The 21,733-nt window shown below is 37.2% G+C and overlaps 1 long non-coding RNA gene across 2 annotated transcripts in view; it reads right to left on the bottom strand.

Annotated features, from left to right (window-relative positions):
- Nucleotides 1-21,733, bottom strand: part of LOC124171546 — a 60,284-nt gene that overhangs the window by 24,999 nt on the left and 13,552 nt on the right. The window lies entirely within an intron of this gene.

Here is a 21,733-nt window from a genome sequence, read left to right on the forward strand (position 1 = left end):
CTAAATTAAGATCCAGAAGTTTGGTGGTAAACAATCATATCTACCCCCCAAAAAATCGGGACATTCACTGGTTTTCTACGCGTTCCAGTAAATGATCGAAATGGGCATTTACTGGTATTTCCGCTTATAGCCGATACCAGTAAGGTGTCCGCCAAATTTTAAATGTAATAATTATATATTTTTAAGATTAAACATACCTGAATGAGCTCCAATTAGCAAGCAATCAAATACAAACAACGCTATCACCTAGTAACCAGCGTAAATATTTTGGCGAAGAAAATACTTGGTAACCTCTTGTCTTTATCGACTTTTCAAATGCCTCTCGATCATTGAAATGCCACGCACTCGTTTTGGAGATCAAAATAATGTTGTTATAAACTTCCAGACGTTCAAAAACAGAATGAGAATATATTGGGTAATATTATAAGAAACCAATTTACCCAATTACTACGAGGAATAAACGTATAAATCTTTTTGCATAGAAGATTCACTTCAGCCGGACATTCATTGGTGCATGGGCAAAGACTGGTGCGATTACCCCTACGACTATTACGATGATGGAAAATTTTAGGTAATAAACGAAGTTGGTGAATAATGATAGTTAATACACTAATTTATTCGATAATCCTCCCTTTCCCAGTCAACACAGTATTCGTAATGAGGTCTTATATGAACTCATACGTTGGACTCCTTTAAGATTCCACATTAAGAGACATGAAAGGGCCTTTAAGACCTCACACTTCATGAGGTCACATGAATGATGTCTTAAAGACCGCATACTTCATGAAGTCTTGAAGACCTCACACTTCATGGGGTCTTCAAGATCACACACACACGAGGCCTGAAAAATCAAGTCATGTATATGTTAATGAATTATAATTTCAATCGTAATTATATATTTCTGCGTGTATAATATTTTTTCTTCCTTCAATTAACTCTTTATATTAAGAGATGGTTTCGTAAACTTCTCCCTCCGATTCTATTAAATAAGCTGACACTTCCACTTTCCGCTAGGTCCGCCATTGTGTTGTCGTGTTATTCTACTGCCTTGAGCTCAGACGTCTAGTTTATGATTAATATCGTGTGTACTCCATGGCCTAGTTCTTGCTCGTGTTTTTCCTTGTGTCTACGAACGTGAATCAGGATTCCATCGGATCTGAGATTGGCACGAACCTTGTGGACATCATGATGTGTTACGTGCACGGAGACTTGGAAGGTAAGTTTCAATGATTTTATGTGTCCGATTCTTTATCCACTTGTTAATGAGAAAATCCATTAATAATACTATTTTCAAAGCTGGTTAAGTTCATGCTTATCATTGATTATCGGTAAATATATCCATGTAAAATATTTAGGTGGAACACGTTCTGTAACGTGCCTTTGTTGTTGTTCACGTTTCATCTCAGGGAAAAATTTTTGCTTTGTAACTGCTTTGGAAGCCTTTTGAAACTGCTTTGGAACACCAAAATCTGCATTGGAACTGCTGTGAAACTCATTTTCACTCATTTGTACCAAAAATTAGAAATATGAAGACGTTTGTAACTCATTTGTGATCCCCTTTGGAACTCCTTTGTACAGAGTGTGTTCGTTTGGATTTGCTTTCTACTCATTTGGAACTACGTTTGAACGATTCGGCAGGATTTCCAGACGTCATCATTCGTATTGTAACTGCTGTGTACGGTGAAAATTCATTTGGAACTCCCTTTGAACGAGATGACAGGATTTCCGGGCGTCATCATTCGTATTGTAACTGTTGTGTACTGAGAAGATTAATGTATAACGGCTTTCCATACGTTTGTAATTCTTTATGAACAAATCCATGCGATTTATATACGTCATCATTTGTTTTGGAACTGTCTTCTACGCGCCAACATACCATGGCCAGGTTCAGTCTGATACGTTTGGTCGAGAAAACGAAAATTCTTTAATATATGCAATAAAAATGCATACGTGGTTTAATAAGAAATAATCGCAAGTCAGTTAATAGAAACGGAACTACCAAATAATCACTCGAATTAGTTTAAAAATTATTCTATTTTCCTTGTGGCTTAATCGTATTATTGGGTCCGATTTGAAATGCGACGAGATTATCTTCACTACGTACCGAGAATTTTGGTTGCGTATAATAAAGGTATTCAATAACAAATTCATAGCGCTCGCGTTTTTTTTGCGTTTCCAACTATATTATTATCGTAAAAATTCAATGTCTATACTTTCAAAGTATACTTCGCAATTATAAATATTGAGAATTTTACGGCATATTTGCAACCTTTTCTTTCATTGCTTTCGTTCTTTGATGTTACCGGAAAAGTAGTATTTTGCATAGATTAATATACATAAAACCATAGAGTAAGTATATAATATACTTACTCTATGATAAAACATACCGATGTATTGTCTTCGCGATCCCTAGGAAATGGTTTATGTCCATATTTGGATCCGTATTTTAGGGCTGAATTTTTTCGCCATGAATCCCTCCTTCGAAAATATATTTCAATGTCGAGGTTGACAAGTTCGATTACCCGGAAAGGCCTTTTTTCGCATTTCCCATTGCATTTTCAGATATTTAACATGACGGTTTTCAAGAAAAAATATCCAGAAACGAAGGCATTTCACTCAAAAATGGACACTGAATGATCCACATCAACCACGTAAGATCGGAATTAAGCTCTCGATAAGGACTTTCTTGACCACCAAAGTGACTTACCCCTCACTCCCCTATAAGAAAACATGAAACTGATGAAACACTTGTGAAGCTTGTCGAGCTTGAAGGTCTTTCGTTTATGACTATTGCTTTGCAAAGCAATGGAGCTATAGTGAAATGGCGGCACTGCCGCACTTCCATTCGTAATAGTCATTTTGCCTAAATATCCGAAACAGACTAAAATTAACTTCAAGAAAATTGAATACGCCATCTTGAACTGCAACAAAGCAGGTGGCATAGTGTACAAATAAGTTCCAAATGGGTGTCCAACTGGTACAAATCAGTTTCAAAACGGATGAACGAGTGGTACATACGGGTTCCAAATTCAAATCCAAATGAGTCCCATAGCAGTTTCCAATGGAAATCCAAGGCAGTTCAAAATATGTTACAAATGAGTTGATGACATGGTAGGATGCTAAGACGTCATGAACTGCTGTGTACCGTGTTTCAATTCCACAGTAGTTCAAAAGCACATACAAATCAGTAGTACAAAGCAGATAGATGACAGTTCCAAATGACTTACACAGCAGAAATTTTTCCCCGAGATTTCATTCATTCATCGTATCCTTATAAATTTTCTGTTATCGCATTTTAAATTATCTCCGCTAATATACACTATCTCGATCATGTCTAGTACGTGTTCAAGCAATGTTTTTATTATCTCGGGTTCACAAAACAGTTTTCCCTAAGATAATTGAAGTTTATAAACTTCTCAGTTCTCAAAATCATGACGTAAACAAACAAAAGTGCTAACCGATTTATAATTTGCTTGATTTTACTTCGTAATGTAACTTATGGAACGGTAAAGCATAGAAATAACGTTCACCATGTATTTAAGTTAACTTCTAAGAGCATTCTAATGCAATAGGAATGTAATTAAGTGTAAGAGTTAATCAAAAGTAGTTCACTAATTCGGTTACTCCTAAAATTAACCAAGTTAAAACGGTCATCTTCGGTGCTAAAACCGGCCCTGGGAGTATTTAGGGACTGCTAATGAGATAAATAGTCTTAATCTGGTTTATTTGATGTTATCATGTTATCAATCATAACTCTCAACAAACTTAAGTTCAATGTTTTTTTGGCAGCCTCTCTTATGAAATGGAACCCGACATCAGCAAGAGGTGTCGCCTTGGAGAGAGCGGAGAGGCAGCGGCTGTATCAAGCGGAGACCGCGTAAAGTATGCAGAGAGAAAGAATTCAAAAACTCGCGATGTTTGTTTATTGACTTTATATTATGAAGAATAAATTTATAAATATCATGAAGTTGTCTATTCCATTTTGTTTTTCTGCCGTATTTCCACCTATGGTTCTCATTAAATGTATTATTTTGCTTTATTTTAATTGGATACGTCGGGTACTTATGTCATCGGAGAATTTTCTTAAATAAAGGTGCGTAAAGTATTTTGAAATCTTAATTAATGGGCTAGTAGGGGCCCCGGCGTTTTATTAGGCTATTTCAAAGCCATCTATCAGAATTATTACGAAGTGGGTAATTTTTCTGGTTCTCCAGGTAGTTCCATTATCACACACGTGGAGGCGCCACATTTGCGCCTATATCATATTGGAACTGTTATAGGAGTCCTTTAAGACCTCTTGACTGAGCTCCTTCAGAGTCGTGTGAGACCGCGAAAAGAATTCCTATACGAGTGCATATGACCTCACGGAGACATCATTATGAGGCCATTTGGGACTCTTTTGTAGGAGTCCTACAAATTCGTCAGACTTCTTTATGACCTCATGCATGAGTCATACGTGTTTACTGGGTTATGATTGCTAAGGTGGTGTAAGTCAACAGTCGGTGAGAGAGAATTTAAGAAAAAAACCGAAAGGTCTTGGCTGGTAAAATTCCGAGTGAATTCCCGAGCATTTGCGGTGAAGTTAAACAATCACCAGCACTTGCTGACTTCATCAAAGGAGAGGCGTATATTTCAACTTTAAAAACGAAATATTAAGGAATATATCTTGAAGGATCTCCGATGAATACCATGCCACTGATAACTGCAAGGTTAGGCAATCTGCGGTTAAATTGCACAGTCATACAAATATTCTACTATCTTGGTGACACAGTCCCGAAAATTCTTTTACAATGTTCTTGCGGCAAGTGCTAAGACGACGTGAAAACTCGATCACTATCTCCTCTTGCCAACGATGGGAGACAAATCATATTTTTAGCTGTTCTCAAAACCCACTCACCCACCCACTCACAAACCCACTTAAAAATCACTCAAGAAACACGTACGGATGACCTTCAAGCACTTCGTCGACGATACACAAATACAGGCATCCCCCGAGTAACGTGCTCAGGACAAACTCTCCCTTTCATAGTGTATATATTATTCTCTTTTAAGTTGGATATAGCAAACTGCAGAATCGCCGTATTCTTCTCTGGCAGCGCTGAAATAGTTATCAACCCTTAGACCCTTAGCACACGCCGATTTTGGACGGCCGTCCACATTCCAATAGTGAACAATGGAAGGGCATGGAAGCTTGCACAATGACCGACCGCGCACCGGCACCGGTAAAAAGTCGGTTAGCTACTGATCATTGCCACTACGGATCTCGGGCGCCGGCTCAACAACCAAGTAACTTATCTTTTGACCTGTAAAAATCCGGCGTGTGTGCAAGCAGCGCTTCACCGGTAAAATATCGGCCGGTATACTACTGGCTATCCAAAATCGGTGCGTGTGCAAGAGGTCTTTCAGTAATCTTCGCAAGAATAAATACTGGCAACAATTCGCAATTCTATGTTACGATGAAGACGAATCTGAGGCGAACAAAATTGATTATTTTACGATATTAGTTCCCCTTAGTCACCATAGGCTAGAAATGATCAAAAGCCTTTAAAACTTGAAAAAAAAACGAGCGTTGTGTGACAGGGATTGTTAATATAATATGAAATGCATACCTCTAGGACCACTTCAGCGTTTAACAGGGGATAATTCGAATAAAAACGGAAGCCAGCCAAGGCCGGGTAAATCGTAACAAAAGTAAGTATTTGATACAAAATACACTCATAAGTACGATTAACATATTTAACAGTGCTATCATAATTAATATGCATTGACTCCTAACTTGCCCGCTTGACTCCTTGAATTTCCGGAGCGCTAAAAATGTCATTGCTGCGTATTTAGATATTTTTCTTGCCTTGCCCTCTATTTATTAATGATGAAAAATGAGCACCAGAGCACTCATATTAGGCACAGAATTAGCCCTCACAAAATCACAATCCGAAGGCATTTCTCACCACGGCATCCACAAATTCAAGCACGGCTCGGAATACGGCGTTCACCGAAAGCGTGTAGTCAGCGAGGTAGCTGTGTGTGACGTCACAGCCATTCGATCCTGACTTCCCGCCGAAACAGGCCGTTTCAAAGGCGCACAAATTTCAACGGAGCACTAAAGAAAATGTAATGCACCTATTGCAGAATTTTTTTCACCAATGTGAATTATTAGCCAAAACTCACCGTTATCATCTACTTAAATGGGTATTTTCGTTTGAGGTTAACACCCCTATTGGCTTGAAAATACAAAGGTAGATCAAATTTGTTATGCTTCGGAAAAATTATTAAATTTTTTAAGTAATTTGAAACAAGATATAAAGTTATGTGGATAGTAGAAGAAACTCTTGTCTTACTGATTTGGAATTGGTTTCTCCAAGCTGCAATTTGATTTTAATTTTGATGATGGTGATAAAAATGTCTCTGATAGCTAACTTAAATATTCCAAAGAGCAAATCAATGACGTACATTGGATCTTTAGGTATTCCTAAGTACCTCTTGCGGTAACTTCATTATTAAGTCAATTATATTATTGTTTCCACCAACTCCAAAACTGCCAGCTGAGTATGTGCTCGAGAATATTTCATCAACAAAAATTATGTTTGGCGACTGTATGGCAATCTCTGGTGTACTAAATCTAAGACTAAGTTGGCATCAATTAACTTCGGTGATCATTGAATAGTAGTATAAACATTATTCTTAATCTTTCGTAAATTATTTTCCTTCAAATGATTCAATAAAAATTGTTTTCGATCGAAATCCGTTCGACTTATTTAGGAAGACCGCAAGTAAAACAGTATATCACATTAACTGACGTTCTAATATATAAAAATGGAATTTAACATACATATAAAACTAACATTAAAATGATATGCACAGCAATAATACGATGTTTTTCCGCTGATTTTTGGTCATCTCGCCTTGCTGCAGTAAACAATTTCCTTCGCACACGAGAATTAAGGGGCATTGCATTAAAACGTTCTCCCGGATTTCTCATTGTGGTCGATTTACAAAGCGGTAAAAAGCAATATATATACACGCCTTCTTCCTAATTCCCTCCATTTTCACCCTCGTTATTTTTTCGCAGACGAAGGATCACAGGTTTGTTGACGGGATTAACGGGTTCCGCGAGAAGTTCGCTGTGTGTGACGTCAGCATGCCTTCGGCAACCATCGTGCCCTCTCGGAGCGTTTGAGCCGACCCTCGTATTCCACACTTTTTGCTTAGCCTTTTAAGGGTTAAATTTTTTAATAAAAAAGCGCTGAAACTGCCGCCAGTATCCCCTCGGTGTGTACTTTCATTTACGACAGTAAAAAAAATTGGTGAACAACCCTATCATTAGCCGCGTCCGGCTTTCCATACTATCAGGGGCTGCGGCGGACTGCGCGCGCGGCAAAACATCGATTTTTATTTTGCGTGATACTAACGGTAGTTGTTGATTTTTTTGGATGGACACTCTAAAACGTTTGATGTAATTTTAACTTAAATATCTCGAGGTAACTCGGAGATCCTTTCTTTTATAATCGTACGTGAACACAAAATTTCGACGAAAAACAGAGTCCTCCAATTTGTCAATTTGTATCGAATCAACTATAAATATCGCAAGACAGCGAAGAAATTAGGTTATAAGAAATGTAAAATAAATGTGACCCTAAATAAATTATATCTTATACACAATTCACTTGCTAAAAGATTCACTTCCCAACGTCCGCCGCAGAAATATCGCCGCACGTTAGAAATATCGATCTTTATTTCGGCGTCGCAGGTGGTCGCAATTCCCCTTTGGTATCATACTCTATAGGTTTTGTTGTATATGTGGTGTAAATATCTCACGGTAACTCGGTGATCCTTTTTTTATAATTGCACATGAACACCAAATTTCGACAGAAAACAGGGTCCACCATTTTGTATCATTTCGACGATAAATATCGCAAGAAAGTGAAGAAATAAGGTTGTATGAAATGGAAATTAAATGTGGTACCAATATAATATAGCTTGTATACAATTAATCTAATTTAAAAGATTAAAGGTCCAACATCTGTCGATCACGATATTCCCCGTGGCCAACAGCGAGCTGCGAACTGTGCCGAACGTTCGAAAAACCAATTTTAATTTCAGCGTCGCAGGTGGTCGCAATTCTACTTTTGTTATTATACTCTATAGGTTTTTTTGTATATGTGGTGTAAATATCTCACGGTAACTCGGTGATCCTTTTTTTTATAATCCTAAACGAACACAAAATTTCGACAAAAGACGGTCCAATATTTTGTATCGTATCGGCCACAAATAATACAACTGAGTCGTGAAATTTGCCAAGAATTAACAACAATAAATCGCATAATAAAATTATAAGTTTTTGTTTGTATTGAATCACTACAGAAGGTGTAGCATTAGTTTTAACATTCTGAATTTCGAAAAATATTTCAATGATGGCAATTTTTGCGAAAATTGTTCAAATTTGAGGCCAACTAATTTGTTTGAAAATTTATCCAAATGTCTAGTTTGTTTAAATTTAAATTTATCTAGCTTGCGTCAAAAAATGCACTTATGTGTTGACAACAACTGTGTAAAGTTTCAAATTCCGCACTCAAAAAAATCGATTTTAAGGTTTTGACCAGCTTTTTTTCGATTTCAGCCCACTGCGTGATCGTCTTCAAGGATTCCTGAGCTGAGATTCCCTTTCAGAATAAAATGTGCTCTGCGTTAACTTTTCCGCCTCTGTACTAAGAAGTACCCCAACAAAGTTCGCGCCACCACTATAGCTCAACGGGAGAGTCTGTTTCCTTTCCAATGGGTTGTTATTCTCTGGTCAGTGAAGGAAATTCAAACAAGGCAAATCATTTCCTTTCTTCGTCGTCCAAATACGCGACCGACCACTGAGTCTCCCGCAACCCACAGCATGACTCGCGATGAACTCCGTAGAATTGAGGCGCATTCCACGGCATCACGCGCGCACGTACGGAAAGCTACTCTGAATTTTCCTTCGCATATCTCAACGAAACGACAAAAATCACTACAGGCCATAGCAAGCTCTCACTTGAGATAAGCAAGACAGTCAACTCGCAGATTAGATGGGCCACGCATTTGAATGCAGTTGACTTTGAAGAAGTTTTAGCTTTTCTGGAAGAACTGACGAGCACATCTCCAGAACGCATTTTTCTTTGGATCAAGAAGGATATGCTTCCTATCTTCCTTTGAGATACCTTTGTAAACAGGCGAGAAGAGAAAAGTAGTCGGTATGTTGGAGGCAGTAGCGATAGCTAGCTTAACGTTAGCGGAAACATAGCGAAAGATGAATAGAAGTACTGCGTACTACTGGAAGAAACGCAGCAAGGAGTGTAATGAAGCATTACAAATCGAAGAAGAGTTGTATTATGTACACCTGGGTGTACAGCCGGAGATGTTGACGCTAATATATAATACATCGAAATGCTGTCAAGATTTCGAATTTAATTAAAGGAAGAGATATAGTCCCAAGTGAAGTGTGAATTCATTGGAGTATGTTTTTCGTGCTTCGATTTTTTTGTCCACGTTAATTTAGATATTTTCTTTGGCTCTTAAATATTGCCTAAAGTAATTTGACAGCAATAAACGCCATGAATTGTTTCAATAAAAAAATTGGTTTGCAGAGGAATTTAAAAGAAAGCGATGTATCAAACCAAAGAAAAATAAAGTCCTTTTTGTTTGTTTTGGCCACTCCCTAAGAAAAAATAAAATTTTATTTTTTACGATTTATGAAATTTACTTCGGAAAATTGTGTTTCGTCATTTAAATTTGTAGCAAATGTGAGTAGGAAACATTTTAAGTCGCAAGTAACGTAAGTTACTAAAACATTTTAAAGTGATGATTTATTTAGGTGTTTAGAGAAATTCATGATGCTCAAAATCGCCCCTCACCATTGCTGCCTTGCAGATTACGTCTAGCGAATATTCATGCAGTAAATTATAAGAGACGAGGAAATGAGGAGGTGGAGGTGGGCATTCAGAGAATTCGAGGACGAAAGCCAGAGTAGCTTCGAAGAGGAAAAGGAAAGGAGGTTTAGAGGGAGATAGAGGAAAAAGGAAGGCACAACAGATAAGGATATCGAATGAGCTAACATTCTGGTGAGCCGTACGAAATACGTTCGAGCCTCGGCTCGAGGCAGGCAAATTAACCGTCACGACCTTGGTGGCTTAAATAAGACCGTAATTGAATTTCCCTCGTATCTTTCCAAAGATTATACACCGTTAGAGAGGGAAACTTCATGGATTACGTGGACATTTCATGTATTTGTAAGTGCAAGGAGCCCTTGGAAAAATTAAATCGCGTTAAGAATTCGTTTGATCGTGGAGTCACTTTGAAAAATGATGATTATTTAATCGCCTTTCGCCTCATTATTCATCCATTCTCCCACAAAGCGATGGTGGCGGCACAGACTCTGCTGGGATACTTTTTTATGCCACTGTACGTCCACAGAAAAAATTAAAATTTTCACGAGAGGATTTCCCATTCGGTCCATTAATGTGTTTTTGCCCACCGCGCATTTCATTGGGCTTACATAAGTCGCCGCTCGCGTCACTAACGGGCAAAGCGAGCCGAAAGTCACGAAGGAGTGAGGCTGCGGCTGTTGACATAAATTCATATTCGTAAAGATACCTCCGTGCAGTCCCAATGATTTCGGCACTATCGCTAAAAGTGGAATTTGCCCTCTCAACAACATTGACTGTGATGATGTCCATGTGGGCGCACAAGGAAATGAATATAAGCAATGTGATAATATATGAATATTTTAAAGCTATTTAAGAACGCTGGCCAAAAAAAGGAACAGAGTTTGCCAAACTTATAAAAAGCAATTACAATGACAGTGATTTTAGGTGAAAATGTCATGTATTTTTAAGTGCAAAGAGCTGAACCCCTTGGAAAAAGAAAATCATTTATAGAACTCGGTTTATCCTGAAGTCACTTTGACAAATGATGATATAATTGTCTTTCGCCTCTTCACAGTTGCTGGATTCCGTCGGTAGGACCAACTGAACTCAGTTTGGAGTGTATGGTGGATATGTCTTCTTTGAAATTAAACATTAAGAGGAATCCTGAAGCGCAGCATTCGATAACGGATAATTAATAGTACCATAGATAGTGAAAATTGAAAGTTAACAGGGATAGGAGACGGAATAGAATCAATAGGATTGCAATATAAACCTGAAATAAACAGATGAATGAACGCAAACAAAATTAAAACGTATTCGCCATCACACTTAATGAAAATAAAGTCATTTCTACCAACCTTTCTTTTATGCAAGGCCGGATTAAGAATCTTTCAACTGCAAATGTGTATTGGTATAAACAAAAGAGGAACGACAGACCGTTCAATAGATTACGAAACTTCTATCGAACCAAATTTGCATAACAAATTAGAGTCTGATAATTTTTACCAAACACGCAGCAAAATCCGTAAAATTAATCATAACTTCGATAAAAGTTACCTATCTCTGAATTGTATTGAATTAATTAAGTTATTTTTACCAAACTCTCTCGTGCAACTGACCAAATTATGAAATATCAAAATGTTTGATGAAATATATCAAGAGCGTTTGGTAAAATAAATCAAGAGCTTAATAATTTACACCAAAGTTTAAGTATATTTAACAAAAATACTCCCTATCAAACCTGTTTGATATTCTTAATCAATTTTTTTCCGTGTGCACAGCGCTCAATAACCAAGAAAGCAATGCGAAATGAAATTCAAAATTTCAAGAAAAAAGTACCTAGGGGAGACTGGGGCACAGTGGGACAGTTCTAGCATTTCATTTTTATATCCCACATAATTATTGGAAAATGGAAGATTTTGGTGCCATTGCTTAAAGAGTATATTCCTCGACTTATTAAAAAATTCGCAAGTAATGCAACTAACTTAAAGTAGTTGAAATAGTCAAGTTTCTTCTTAGTTGAAAAGTGTCCCACTCTGCCCCAGGCTGGGGCAGAGTGGGACAGTGTACGGGGCAGAGTAGGACAGGCTTGCATTACTCAATAAAATACAAAGTTTAAATTAATTGAGGGTACAAATGAATTAATTAACATTAATGGGTGAAATATACATGCAAGCGAACATTTTAATCAAGAAATTTTTATTCAAGATACATGTGCTGATAAAAAATATTATTGAGTCATGTAATTATAAACTTTAAAACACTGCATGCAATGTTTTTCATCAACATTTAATTACGCTAATGGCTGAAGTTCTGCCAACTGTCCTTGGTGGTAAATTTAGTCACTTTATTCTGAAACTGTAGCTATATCTTCCATTTCCAATCTTTTTTTTAGTTCTTTAATGTGAAAATCTTGATTTTCTTGACATTTTATCGCTCATTTTTCAACATTTTCTTATGACCAGGCTTTTTTTCTCTCTTTCCTTTGATGATATTATTTTATTTATTATTGATGATATTTTCCAGTCTCTTTTTAACTGGTGTGTCCGTAGGTATCTCCTATCTTTTCTTTTGTCTAGCATGTTTAGATATTAGCCTGCTAGATTTTGGACGTTATTCCTCAGGGGGGAAAACTATGCTCTCTAAAACGAAGTTTCAACCCGGGTTGTCCTGGGCTTTCGAGATTTTACTCGGTTTCTAAGTGAAATTCTAAAGGTCCAACAAACTGATCTTTGACAGTTTCTTGGGCAAGGTCTTTGTCATTAAAAATACTTGGGTTAACAGGGTTGAACCGAAAGTAAAAATAATATGTATTATTAGATGTAAATGCTTTTTTATATGCAGGGTTTTCTTTAAAAAAATTTGCGTGATCGATGAAATATTTTAAAACCAGTAAAAATAAATTGATAGCCATCCATTCAGAAGGACATGCGGCACCTACTGATCCTATGGGACACTTCAACAGTATTTTTTGGAGGAATTTCACTCTAGACAACACAAGAAATGGAGGAATTGTATTAACCTGAACCTTTATAATATAGCACAATGACATCGAGGAGCCTCTTTCAGAGGAGGTAACTTCACCTACTTGTTTTCACCTTTGAGGGCTATCACTTTTCCCTGGAGTTGAACGGTAGTGGAACCACTTTCATCATGATTACACCTCCAGCGGAAAATACATGTTGACATAAAGAGCTGATAGATCGGAAAAAAATGCACTCACAACCGTCCTATAGAAGCCCACGTCTCTGGCCAGTGAGGTTGCTTCTGGTTTTCGAAGGCTAATCGAAGGATTCCGCTTCAAAAAAACGTAAAATAAACCAACATCAGCGATGTCTTTCTGATCGCAAGATGGCGGGTATTTCTTTCTATTTCTCTGAGCTAACTCATATACTAATTTTTTCGTGCGCAGAGGAGACAGTCTGTGGTGCAGTCGTGCTGCAGTTTTAAGTCACAGTTTACTATGGTGGTAATTTATTTTATAAGCTATGAATCTCAAAAATTCAATTTATAAATAATTTGATTTAAATAGATAATACGTAATAAACAATCTTGCCTCAAAATTCTCTTTAAAAATCAAGTTTTATTGCCTGTTTTTCTTCCTTTCACGCAAATCACTGAATGTTCCCAGAGCAGGCTTGTAGAAAGGAGGAATGTGGCAGCAACTATTGTTTATGAGACTCTCTCCTCTCACTACCTCAAGCTCGCTTCTGACCAAGACTGAACTGTTCCTTACAAAGAGCACATCTATATAACAGATGTGGGATTCCGGAAATGTAGACAAATTGTCCATACGATCGGGGTTCACACTAATTATTTACTTCGGCATTACTTTTCTCATGTTCATTGCTGTTGCCATTCTTTAGTTTTGTCCTCACATTCACTAACTGAAATGTACTGCTTCAAATGCTAAAGCATCAATATGGAGCCAAAACATTATAAAGTAAGCATGATATGAAATTTGAGAGCGTTTAGGTAACGGATATTGATAGTACGAAGCTCCTGGGCTGTAATTCGGCATCAAACTGTGCCCCAATTCGAGTTGTCCCACTGTGCCCCAATCCATGTTGTCCCACTGTGCCCCAATTTCAGCTGTCCCAATGTGCCCCGCATGTCCTGAAGTCTTGTATTTGTCAGCAAAAATTTTAAACATGTTACTTTCGAAAAATATGTTTAGAAAAATATTACTAAGTCTCTAAATAATGTATTCACCAAGTCATTCCTTATGAAACTTGCTATAATTAAGAGAATTGCATAAATATTCATAACATGAAAGTTACGAAAATTATAGCAAAAAACATATTTTATAACATTTACGCGAAGCTACATAAGATTAGGAAATAAGATTTTTGTGCATTATTCCTCGTGATATGACTTCCTTAATTTTAATGCATTTGCCCTTTGACCGAGTAAATTGTTTAAATAAATCAATTGTCCCACTGTGCCCCGTGTCCCACTGTGCCCCAGTCTCCCCTACTCGATGAATTACTAGAAGAAAACGCGAAATCCTTTTGGTCGTATGCGAAAGAGCTTCCGTGAAAATCTTCAACCGTAGATTCGTTATTTGATAAAGATGATAAACTTGTCACCGAAAATATTGAAAATGCTAAAACGTTAAATTCCCACTTCGAAAGATATAAAGTACAGAAGATACCAAATTCAATTTATACGTCCCATGTACTGAGGAATCGATGAAAGAAATCTCTATACCACGTGATGGGTAACTAAATAACTAAGATCAATAAAGAATGGTATATCTCCGAGTACGGAGAGAATACCCGCGCGTGTCGTCAAGGAGTTTGCTCCACAAATCGCACCTTAATTAGATATAATATATTCAAGAAGTCTCTGAAGTGTGAAATCTGAAGGAAAGTTACCGCTAAACTGGAAAATTGCAAGCGTAACAACGATATCCAAAAATGGAAACAAACATGACCCAGACAACTATCAACCATTTTCATTAACAACGATTATAGGATAGATACTTGAGCATATCGTCGTTAGCAACATCATGACTTGATTGGGCAGTCGGAACTTCCTCCACGGCTGTCAGCACGGATCCCGAAAAGGTAGATCATGTGAAACACAGCTCAGGCTCTTTATACACGAAGTTCTTAAATCTGGTGAATCGAAAACATAAGTTGATGCATTGATTTTAAGAAAGCTTTCGACATGGTCCATCACAACAAACTTTAATGCAAATCACAGTCATGCGGATTAAACAAAACAGTGGTAAACTGCATACGCATCAGCTTTCGACGCGACATCTTCCTGAATGATCGTAAACAAAAAGTAGTTTCTGACGGAATTAGCTCTGATGTAATAATAGTGACATCAGGTGTTTCACAAGGAAGAGTAATCGGCCCTCTTTTGTACATTTTATACATTAATGACCCCTGCTCCCGAATTAGCAAAAAACTACGTTTCAAAAAAGGCTATTCGGGCTTCCAATCTGGCAGAATGAAGGGAGTTGAATCTTTTTTGAATATATTCGCCGGGAAAGCATCGAATTTTATTTCAAAAACGTTTATTTGCTGACGGAGCTGTCTTCTATCGCAAAATTAGTGATTTAGCAAAAGATTTAGATATCGCAAATTACTCTATGAAATTCTATCATCGGATTTAAACAGCGTTCATTTATGGAGCCAAGAGAGGGGACTCGAACTTAATCTGAGCAAATGCATGTCGGTGCATTTTTTGCAGAGTTCATCCAACTATAACCATGCTTATGCTGTGAATGGTATTAACAAAAAGGCAACAGAGGAAGTGAAGTACCTGGGAGTTACGATAACCTCGAACCTTACATGGGGAACACATATAAAGAATATTTGCGGCATAGCCCCGAAGAAATTAGTATTCGTCCAGCGTATTGTGTAAATATTTACGGATGAGAAAGTAAAAGAAAGGTGATATTTCGCGCTCGTCCGACCGCACCTTGAATATACAGCGAGCATATGGGATCAGCTACAGAAAGACAATACGCGAACTGAATAAAATTCAAAGGAAGGCTGCGCGTTTCGTCAAAAACTGCTACGGGCGTACAGACAGCGTTACCTAGATGTTAAGCGAATTAGGGTTGAAGCCGCTGGTGACTCGGAGGCTGCGCGCTAGGATTAGATTGCTTGAACAATTCAGAATGGATATCTTTAAGAGCAACACGGAGAACATAATATTAGAGCCCCACTATATTTCCAGGTCCGACAAAAGCGATAAATTGGGAGAGATATTTTACCGAACAGAAGGATATGAGAATTCGTTTTTCCCCCAAACCATAAAGAACTTTAATAAATGATAGTCGTAATTTCGTTAGAGCATTTCGTTTTTATGCGCAAATGGCTGGTGCCCTAAACTCCTGCCACACGCCTTTTAGACGGCTTGCGTGGTAGTATGTAGATGTAGACTTAGAAATAGATGTCTTAATCTTAATATAAGTTAAAAACCATCTATCTGCGACATTTGGTTGCGGATATCTAGTGAATTGCTTGATTCTGATTCCCTTAATCTTATTTCCGCCTTTGTCCAAGACAATTTTTCACTAATTATAAAAATCCCTGGTGCATCCCCAAAGCATCGCCCATAACTCCCTTAACCAATTTCTTTTCTTCCCTCTCCTTTGACAATGAATATATATTTGAGAGAGCTACGCTGCCGAGCACCAGTACATAATATACTATTATACTGTATAATATGTACTATGAAGTCCAGCTCTTGCATAAATTTCTTCAAAATGATTTATTAATAATGGAATTAACAATAAATGGTGTCGTTGATAGTATTTAATTGAAGATTTTGGCCATATTACCGAGGTCTGAAGCAATCAATAAATTCATCCACTAGTATTTTAAAAGTCTTCTGTATGTGTTTGCAATGGAGAGAGTACAAAGCAAGAAAGATGAGAATGTTAAAATATTATCCAAAATGCATTCATGAGTTTACGTTGAAAATTTTCTTTAAGAAGGCGTGGTGGGTATTCCTTAATCATCATGAAAAGTCGAACTCCGAGATTTAGTATCCGAGATACGTTATAAGATTCGGGAAAATTAAATAAAGAAATGTGATTGGGAATGGAACCAAACACATTAAATTGATATCGAATGTCTACATAAAGGCTTAAATACAAATTCAGCTAAGAACCATCTCCCTGACCGGAATGTCCAAAATGCATATGAAAAACTTCCTGCAGAAAAAGCTAGCAATGGTCAGGATAGAGACAAAAACGTTAGATATCGTATCGGTACAAGTTTACACACCAACTTCAGTCAGTGAAAATGAAGTGGTAGAAGACGTAAGCGGGAAAATCAAGCAGTTTTGAACGTAATAAAATCTTATTGTTTCATGGATTAGGAATTGTGGAAGAATGTTAGATTAACGGGAAATTACGGATCAATAAAACTAAATTAATGACGATAAATGCTCCTAGAATTCTGAATAGAACACAAGTAAGTGGTTGCCTACCCACTGTTTAAGAATCGCATGCAAAAAATATATTCTTCGAAAATACGTAAGCAATATTTAGTTCAGAAATAATATTTCATGCATTGCGCACTTTTGCGAAGCATAAGTTCAAAAATTAGAAGGTCTACAAAAGCTGACGTAGCGCAGAAGTCGACCGTGAACATAATGGAATGAGGATGAAAATCCATCTAATTTTATGATAAAAACAAAAGGGAGAAAAAAATCGAGGCTCAGAGGGAAAGAAATGTAGTCGAGAAAATTAATGGTTCTCAGATGAAGACTTGGACTTCAAGGGAGACGGAAGATAACTCAGGAGTGTGAAAACGGAAGGGCAAAAGTACTACTCCAGGAGAATAATGAACGAGAATTGTCGAAAACCGAGGAAAGGTACATAAACATGGATGAAGAACCATTGCGATGAAAATGAAAATATCCTCTTCCACGGAAAAGTGGGAGCTGCCTACAGAATTCTGAGGAACCATTTCAAGGTAAAATGCAAGTTTGTAAGTGGCACGAAATAATGTGTGCTGATTGTAATGGAAGACCGAACTTTGAGATGGAAAGAATACCTGGAAGAGTGATACAAAGGAAGAGAAATAATGATCGAAGAGGAATGCGATACAGAAAAGAATGAAATGAGAGCTAGCATCTTATGATAGGAATTTGAAACTGTAATGTCAGACCTGAGAAAGAATAATGCTTCATAAATGGACGATATGTCTACAGAGCTAATTGAAAATCCAAAAAAATTAGACTTTAAACAAGCTCTATAAACCATATGCAAAATATATACATCAGGGGATATACAAAGTGACATCAGGGAGAACATCATTATTCCTCTTCCGAAAAACAAGGGAGTAGAGTAGTGTGAGGATCAAAGTAATGAAATATTCGTTAAAGATATCGAAGAGAATCATTTACAGGAGAATAGAACGAAGACCAGAATAATTCCTGGAAGTGGACCAAGTCAAATTCAGAAATTATAAGGTCCAAGGAAAGGGTAGCGAGTCGGTACCCGAAACGTCGGCGCTCTTAAATAATCTAACCCGCGCGCAATCCCGAGAAGATTTTTCTATAAAATCAATGTTGTTAACTAGACTGAAAATAAACAAAAGAATTAAAAGAACAGACCAAAGTTCATGGCATTTGTCAGCTTGGAGAGGCCTTTTGACTGCGTGAATTTGAATTTAATTGTCATAGTTCTCAATGTAATGTTTTTTTTCGTACAATGATCGAAGAATTCCCCACAGTCTATTTAAAAGCCGTGATGAAATGTGAACCAAACCGTGCAGAACATAAATATCGAAAGGAACGGGACAATTTGTGAACCTTTTCTCGAAATATTTCATGTGAAATCGAGAAAACAGTCAAATAAATCACAGAGAGGGCTACAGAAGACGACATCCGTGACGAGAGAATTAGCATGAATTAACGATTTGCTGGCGAAAAACGACACATAGAAGAGAAGAACCTAATAAATATGAAAAGGGTAATACGCAGCCGAACATCCACGAAAAAATCTCAAATGTTAGCATCAAAAGAGAGGAGACTCGGAAAAATGTTTAACCAAAAAAAACAAAAGCTTTAAGATGAGAAAGAATTTCACTACCCAGGAAATCAGAGAAAGCAGCGAAGGACGAAGACAAACAAGAAACAGTCAGTACAGTAACTTAAGGAAAGGAGGTATTCCGCGCAAAAAATAATCTACGCACAGTTTAGAATGCAAGCTTAATCAAGGAAATACGTTTTCACATGCTACGTATGGAGTACGTTTCTTAATGAGAGTTAAGCATGGACAACGAAAGCGGCAGAAAAGCCATGAGTCAAAGGATTCGTATAGTGGTGTTGACGAAAACTAATGAAAATAAATAGGTTCGCTTCAATAAGTCATAAATAAGGGGTAATAAGAGTAGAAGCAAAAAGAAGTTCAAAAACCATTAGAAGAAGGCGGAGCAACTTTAATTTGCCACATCTCAAGAATGATGGACCGATGAAAATAATCGAAAATTTACTGTAGTCTTATTAACTCCGTTATTTTTACTCTTAAAGTTAAAGTAAATTATAATTTCATTTTATAAAAATGCTACACAGTTTATAGCGTTCTTCAAAGACATTTAATAAATATCAATATTCAGATATTCCTTGTATGAACAGTCAATTTTTGGGTAAGATTGAGTTCTTCGTGAAATCCCTAAGGTGAAGAAAGCGGAAAAAACTCTCACGCTTTGTAATAATGAAAAATGAAAACATCAGATTCAATAATCTGCGATAAAGGTTTACGAAGATTTTTTAAAATCGTAGGATCCTCCAATGGAAGATCATTAAGCAATGTGTAGCTCACCATATTGCTTCCAAGGCCATCGCATACCACAGGCAACAGACACACAGCAAGAAATATTTATTGTTATCATGCCAAGAGGGCCATTACCTCATTTGCCCTCAATCAAATATTGTTTCATAGAATGAACGAATTGTTTTTTCACTCCGTGTGGAATTTATCAGTTTTAAGTTTTGAGAAAGATAATATAAATTTAGAGCCATTTATTTCTTTATAGCATTTCCCCCCCTCGACCCTTGATAATCAAACCATAGGTTACGCGAAGGGCGTGAAGTAGCGAACGAATAAGGCTATTCGATTATTGAACGGGAGGACATTATTTATCATTAGCAATAAAATTCCATCCATTTTTTAACGCCCCGTTTAAATAAACTTTGAGAATATACCTTGAGAACTTTTGAAAATGCCAAAAAACATCACTATTCAGTATTCGATTTAAAGGGAGAGATGCACTGAGGGATGATAAAAAATTATATTCTGAGGTCAAAAAAGTATAGCGTTAGCTAATTAAATCGTTCAATTTAAGAGGGCTCGCATTAAATATCAGTTTAAGTATTGAGACTAGGCAGAAATTGCTTAAACTTTTTGAATGTAGTGCGCCGACACATGAATGTGAGATATGAACACTAAGGAAGAAGGTGACCAAACTTGAGAAAAGCTGACATGAGGTTAGGAGGAGGAGTATAAGAACTATGCGGACACAATTCTAATAGGGTAGTTTCCTTCATCAAAGAAAACGATAGGCATTGATTGCGATTCGTTACCCACCATTAGTGTATTCATAACACACAAATTATTTGGTTTTTGAAACACCGGTTTAGACGAATGGCAAGGGTCAAATTTTATCCTCATTTGAAAAAGGCCAGATTGGCGCCCATGCGATTCCTCTCCGTGTGACGTCACAGGGACCTAGTTTCTACACGAGTAGATAGGAGTTATACATCGTCTGAGGTTACCAATGCAAGCATGAGGCACAGAGCTCAGGGAAACATGTCTTAATAATCACCTATTAAAACTGGCTAAGGTCGGAAAGTTTTCTTCGCTTGATAAGGTATTAATAAACCTTTTTTAAGCCATGCGCTACCAGACAGGAAGGTACTCAGCTATCCGCTAGCATCCTGCGTCCTATCAGCGCTCAGAGCCTCGATCAAGGTCACTTCACAAGGAGAGAGGGGGAACCAGAAATGCGTCGCACGGACTTTCCTACTTACGCGTCGCGTTTTTGCGCGCTTGAAATTTTTCACTTTTCATTTAATCGCGAAAAATAGATGTTGTCATTTAAAAATCTAAAAGCGCGAAATACTTACTCCAGGAGTAATAATCTTTCGATTTAGGCAATAAAAAAATAATAGGAAACCACCCTATTGGGCACGCACCCAATGAAGTCCATCCAGAAAAAGAACAAATGGTAAAAAGAAGGAAAATAAGAAACTTGAGATCATCGGACAGTTACCCAAGCAACACAACTTCAAACGGAATCTCATAAAAGGAAATATTCTTTGGAAAATAAAGAAAGGACGACCGAGACCTTGATGCATTCAAGTTTTGGCGTTGGAAATGGGATGCAACTACAACAACGACATGAAAAGGATGGCCGAAGATAGAGATTGTTGAAGTCATCACCGCAGAAGTGAGGGCAACTTTTAAAAAAGGAAGGAACTTAAGAAAAAATGTATTCGGAACAGTCAAAGATTTGCGAAAGACTAAAATTAATTTCAACTACTCTAATGATAAACGCCTCCCATCCGCAAAATTCAGCAAGCAGAGTTCAGGAGTAAGCAAATATGTTACAATTATTCGATCGTATTTTCAACCGTATGTTTCATAAAATTTTGTTTTCTTGTTTTATTGCGGAGTCAAATACTCCAATGGAAATGTGCGACTGAAAAATATCCACATAAACAACGTTGGAAAACAATAAAAGGACTGTGATAGGTGTTCCTAAGAGTAAAAAACAGCAGGATAGGTTATTCAAGCGTTACACGGGAGTATCTATAGCGAGGAATTCGTAATTGCACAGAATCCTTAACTGGCTTTATAACTAAATGCG

This window comes from Ischnura elegans, chromosome X (genome assembly GCF_921293095.1).
Source record: "Ischnura elegans chromosome X, ioIscEleg1.1, whole genome shotgun sequence".
Classification (NCBI taxonomy): Eukaryota; Metazoa; Arthropoda; class Insecta; order Odonata; family Coenagrionidae; genus Ischnura; species Ischnura elegans.